General features: G+C 31.5%; 3 non-coding genes across 3 annotated transcripts; all 3 read left to right on the plus strand.

The window, feature by feature from the left end:
• The first annotated feature begins 4209 nt into the window (after nt 1-4209).
• Nucleotides 4210-4283, plus strand: TRNAN-GUU. The gene has a single exon. It is a non-coding gene; the product is annotated as a tRNA-Asn (tRNA).
• An 841-nt stretch (nt 4284-5124) lies between these two features.
• TRNAN-GUU lies at nt 5125-5198 on the plus strand. Its single transcript has one exon. It is a non-coding gene; the product is annotated as a tRNA-Asn (tRNA).
• Nucleotides 5199-6026: 828 nt separating this feature from the next.
• Nucleotides 6027-6102, plus strand: TRNAN-GUU. The gene has a single exon. It is a non-coding gene; the product is annotated as a tRNA-Asn (tRNA).
• Nucleotides 6103-6326: the final 224 nt, after the last annotated feature.

Consider the following 6326-nt stretch of genomic DNA (forward strand, 5'->3'; position numbering starts at 1 on the left):
AGCGAGTTATAGATGATAGTAGAAATTTAAAAAAGAAAAAAAATCAATATTTTGTTAGTTTCAATCATTTGTTTCATAAACTTTCATGTTCCTTCTATTTTGATTCCAAAAGTTTTGAAAATCTATTTTAGTTTTAAAAGTAACTACTTTGGTCCTCATATTTTAGTGGCTATGTTCGTCAGTCCATGTCAGCCTCACATGCTTAACATCGGTAGCATCGAGATGCCAAATGTCTCAACCCTAATTCAAAGTGTCTCATAATGCTCCAATCAACATCTTGGGGCGTTTAGCATTTCGTGGCTGTCAAATATGTAGACTTCTTTTTCTCTAGGCCAATTGGTGATGTACGATAACGTTTTTGTTATTTGCCACTTTTATAAAGCTTTTCTTTGTATTTTCTCATCGACGACGACAACGATTACTACTACTATTATTATTATTATTATTGTTATTATTATTATTATTTTGCAAAATGAAACTCATGGAGAACTTTGGTCACATCGTCATATGAGTGACTAAAGTTCGTGTTTTATTCAAGGATCTGTTAGAGTCTAATTGTAAGACTGTGAAGCTTCAAGCCTAGAGTATATTTTCTTAATTTATCTAAGTGTTCTTTTATTCTTGTTTTATTCTTTTGAGCATGTGATGATTTAATTGACGCCACAGTTGTAGATTGTTTGCTTGTTCATTTGCTAAGTATGATTTTTGGATTTGTAATTATCTCGAGAAATATTCAGGTATATAGCAGTAATTACACTATCATTTGAAGAAATAGCAAACCACAGAATTCTTTTGAAATATAGCAAATTTCGTGATCCACACGTGGATTGGTTTTTCGTTAATCCTAAAATACTCTCACCAGCATTTTTAACAACACTTAATTAACTCTGCATCTTTCTTAATTACACTATAATTAATTTATCAAATTTATAACATGAGCTCTATTGATTTCCTTTTGAGATTTTCACAAGGAACTAAGTGCCTCTTTCCATGCGGAAAATCTGGCATAAATTTTGTGATTTAACTTGAAAATAATTGGAATCTGTATCTCAAGATCTTTTATCTTGAATTTTTCTAAATCATTTCCTAAATATACTTTTTATATTTATATTACACTCTCTTAATCTAACTAAATCATCTGTTTTTTTTTTTAATTGTTTCTATGATTATCTTATTTTGGATTTTCAAATCTTATATCATATTAGTTTTCCTAACTAACTTTTTATATTTATATTAGATTTTCTATCAATCATAACTAAATCATACATTTTTTAAATTGTTTTTATGATTATCCTTACTATAAATTTGTTTTAAATGTGAAATATAAAAAAACATCTCATTTTTGTTTGTTAGTCTTATTTTAAAATTTTGAATCATATTATTTTTTTGTTTTAAAGATTTCCTTGGGAAGAATAACAAAACGGAAATTTCATCACATTTATAGCATGTGCGCTCTCACACGTGTTCCCACTTTTCTTTAGCCCTAAAATACCCTCATCTGAATTTTCAGTTACAGTACAATTAATTCCACTCTTTGTAGATCTTTTAGCATGAAACTTGATTTTCTCCTAAATTATCACCCTACACTTTTTGAATTTTGAAAAGAGAATGTAATATTTTTCTTCAAATATCATATTTGATCTTATCTTCAATTTCAAATTTCATTTTATCTAATTTTTCAATTTTCATCCTTTTTTTTACTGATTTTATTTTTTTGTTCTCAATCGACAATGAGTCCACTTTAGAGGCTTGATATAATCGACCAAATCTACTGGTGCATAGATGAAAGGTTCGGCTTAATCGACCATGACCAAGAGTTCAAATCACAAAATCTCTTCTTTCTAGAGTTATTCTTATCGAGTCATTGTGAAAAGGTAGGCCAAACATATAGATTGGTATTAACCCATTTGCCTTAGGGGTCTTAAACCTGCATTGACAAATTCAATCAAGGAAGGATGTACCATCATCAAATATTGTTTGTTTCTCTTCTATTCATGAGATCTTCACAATTGACATCAACACCACATCATAATTGGTTAGTAATTCCAATTGACAATTTTTAAATAGGATTTTCATACTCCAATCTAAATCGGTTTCTTTCTTCATGAATGCAATTATCTAGACAAAGTTGTTATTAGTCCAACCCTTACTTTCTAAACTAATATTTTGGGTCTAGAACAAGAAAAGTATTGTTATAGAATTTTGGGTGAGTTCAAAAGTGATTTAGATGGTTTAGATAATTGATTTTCAATTGTAGTGTATTTGGTTTTAAGTTTAATGTATTTGTTGGACATAGTTTGGAGACTAATTATAGTGTATTTGTAGGTCATGTAAATATAGAAGTATCGCATAAAACTTTCAAAAGACCTTTTATGACTATAAAACCTTCATCCAAATTACAGTGTAACTAATTTTTCGTTTGTGCTTTTCTTCTATCATACATCTTTATTTTCTCCTAAAATATCTTCCCTGTTTTAAATCATAAAATCATATTGTTATTTTTAAAAAAATATATCAAAATTAAAGAAATTTTTTAAAATACCATTTTATTTATTTGATTTGATTTTTAATCTTTTTTTTCAATTTATTTAATGTTTTTGAATTTTGGACTTTTAATTAGTTTGGAAATTTTATACAATCAAATATCAATTTTTTTAAAAAAATTAGTTTGTGAAATTTAAAGTGAAGAGTGAAGACAAACCAATCGCATTTAAATTAGTAGAATGGAGAAAATTAAGGCTGTGGTTATAGATTAAGAGACAGTGATTCTATTCAAAACAACACCATTGTTAGGGTTTAGGTTGGCGTGGAGCCCGTGTCGGAGGAGTTTAGAAGAAGATGGAACTGGGTTGATCACTAGTGGATCTGAAGGAGCAATAAATGAACCCAGTGGAGAAGGAGCCAAATCGAAGCTGATGAAGTTTTGGTGGAAGGAGAGGGAGCCATACTCGACAGAGCAAGGAATGAAGATAGAATTGAAGTTGGAGGTGTCGCCACTATTGGTAGAGGATTTGATTTCGGAGAGAAAAATAGCGGCAACTTGTTTGGAGAAAAGGTCGATGCAGTGCTCAGGACCTGACCAATCGATAGTCAAAATATTGATTTGCTATTTTTACAAATAAAAATTATAATATATTATTCTTCTTGTTAGCCTTTATCTCAAATGTTGTGATTTAGTACCATAAGATTTGACATCGAGTTAATATGGAACACTATCATACCAAGTTAGTTAGATAACAAAAATTGATTGTAATGCTTTATTTTCAATTGGGTTTTTAAAGAAGAAGAAAAGATTCACTAGAAGGAGAGCATGAACCTTCGAACCTTGTGGTTAAGGACCACATGCTCTAACCAACTGAGCTATTCCTGCCACAATATGATTTTATGGTTTAAAATAGGGAAGATATTTTAGGGGAAAATAAAGATGTATGATAGAAGAAACGCACAAACGAAAAATTAGTTACACTGTAATTCGGATGAAGGTTTTATAGTCATAAAAGACCTTTTGAAAGTTTTATGCGATACTTCTGATTAGATATTTACGTGACCTACAAATACACTATAATTAGTCTCCAAACTATGCCCAACAAATACATTAAACTTAAAACCAAATATACTACAATTGAAAATCAATTAACTAAACAATCTAAATCACTTTTGAACTCACCCAAAATTCTATAACAATACTTTTATTAGGTTAGAATGTGAGAGTTGGACTAATAACAACTTTGTTGGAGGTTCTGAAGATGGAACAGGGGTGATCACTAGTGGCTCTGAAAGAGCAATAAATGAAGCCAGTGGAGAAGGAGCCAAATCGAAGCTTATGAAGTTTTGGTGGAAGGAGAGGGAGCCATGCCCGACAGAGCAAGGGATGAAGATAGAATTGAAGTTGGAGGTGTCGCCACTATTGGTAGAGGATTTTGGTGAGTTTCAAAAGTGATTTAAGTGGTTTAGTAATTGATTTTCCAATTGGTAGTGTATTTGGTTTTAAAGTTTAATGTATTTGTTGGGCATAGTTTGGAGACTAATTATATGTATTTTTAGGTCACGTAAAATATTTAATACGAAAGTATCGCATAAAACTTTCAGAAGACCTTTATGACTATAAAACCTTCATCCAAATTACAGTGTAACTAATTTTTCGTTTGTGCGTTTCTTCTATCATACATCTTATTTTTTTAAAATATTTTAAATCATATCATATTTGCGGCTGGAATAGCTCAGTTGGTTAGAGCATGTGGCTGTTAACCACAAGGTCGGAGGTTCAAGCCCTCCTTCTAGCGAACCTTTTCTTTTTCTTTAAAAACCGAATTGAAAATAAAGCATTACAATCAATTTTTGTTATCTAACTAACTTGGTATGATAGTGTTCCATATTAACTCGATGTCAAATCTTATGGTACTAAATCACAACATTTGAGATAAAGGCTAACAAGAAAGATAATATATTATAATTTTATTTGTAAAAATAGCAAATCAACATTTTGACTGTCGATTGGTGAGGTCCTGAGCACTGCATCGACCTCTTCTCTAACCAAGTTGCCGCTATTTTTTCTCTCCGAAATCAAATCCTCTACCAATAGTGGCGACACCTCCAACTTCAATTCTATCTTCATCCCTTGCTCTGTCGGGCATGGCTCCCTCTCCTTCCACCAAAACTTCATCAGCTTCGATTTGGGTCCTTCTCCACTGGCTTCATTTATTGCTCCTTACGAGCCATTAGTGATCACCTCAGTTCCATCTTCAAAACCTCCGACAAAGTTGTTATTAGTCCAACCTCACTTTCTAAACTAATATTTTGGGTCTAGAACAAGAAAAGTATTGTTATAGAATTTTGGGTGAGTTCAAAAGTGATTTAAGTGGTTTAGTTAATTGATTTTCAATTGTAGTGTATTTGGTTTTAAGTTTAATGTATTTGTTGGGCATAGTTTGGAGACTAATTATAGTGATTTTTAGGTCACGTAAATATCTAATCAGAAGTATCGCATAAAACTTTCAAAAGACCTTTTATGACTATAAAACCTTCATCCGAATTACAGTGTAACTAATTTTTCGTTTGTGCGTTTCTTCTATCATACATCTTTATTTTCTCCTAAAATACTTTAAATCATTCAATCATATTGCGGCTGGAATAGCTCAGTTGGTTAGAGCGTGTGGCTGTTAACCACAAGGTCGGAGGTTCAAGCCCTCCTTCTAGCGAACCTTTTTCTTTTTTTTAAAAACCGAATTGAAAATAAAGCATTACAATCAATTTTTGTTATCTAACTAACTTGGTATGATAGTGTTCCATATTAACTCGATGTCAAATCTTATGGTACTAAATCACAACATTTGAGATAAAGGCTAACAAGAAGAATAATATATTATAATTTTTATTTGTAAAAATAGCAAATCAACATTTTGACTGTCGATTGGTGAGGTCCTGAGCACTGCATCGACCTCTTCTCTAACCAAGTTGCCGCTATTTTTCTCTCCGAAATCAATCCTCTACCAATAGTGGCGACACCTCCAACTTCAATTCTATCTTCATCCCTTGCTCTGTCGGGCATGGCTCCCTCTCCTTCCACCAAAACTTCATCAGCTTCGATTTGGTCCTTCTCCACTGGCTCTTTCATTTATTGAGCCATTAGTGATCACCCAGTTCCATCTTCAAACTCTCCGACAAAGTTGTTATTAGTCCAACTCTCACTTTCTAAACTAATATTTGGTCTAGAACAAGAAAGTATTGTTATAGAACTTTGGGTGAGTTCAAAAGTGATTTAGTTGTTTAGTTAATTGATTTTCAATTGTAGTGTATTTGGTTTTAAGTTTAATTATTTGTTGGGCATAGTTTGGAGACTAATTATAGTGTATTTGTAGGTCACGTAAATATCTTATCAGAAGTATCGCATAAAACTTTAAAGACTTTTATGACTATAAAACCTTCATCCAATTACAGTGTAACTAATTTTTCGTTTGTGCGTTTCTTCTATCATACATCTTTATTTTTCCTAAAATATTTTAAATCATAATATCAATCATATTGTGGCTGGAATAGCTCAGTTGGTTAGAGCATGTGGCTGTTAACCACAAGGTCGAGAGGTTCATAGCCCTCCTTCTAGCGAACTCTTTTCTTTTTCTTTAAAAACCAATTGAAAATAAAGCATTACAATCAATTTTTGTTATCTAACTAACTTGGTATGATAGTGTTCCATATTAACTCGATGTCAAATCTTATGGTACTAAATCACAACATTTGAGATAAAGGCTAACAAGAAGAATAATATATTATAATTTTTATTTGTAAAAATAGCAAACAACATTTTGACTGTCGATTGGTGAGGTCCT

This window comes from Benincasa hispida, chromosome 4 (assembly GCF_009727055.1).
Source record: "Benincasa hispida cultivar B227 chromosome 4, ASM972705v1, whole genome shotgun sequence".
In the NCBI taxonomy this organism is placed as follows: Eukaryota; Viridiplantae; Streptophyta; class Magnoliopsida; order Cucurbitales; family Cucurbitaceae; genus Benincasa; species Benincasa hispida.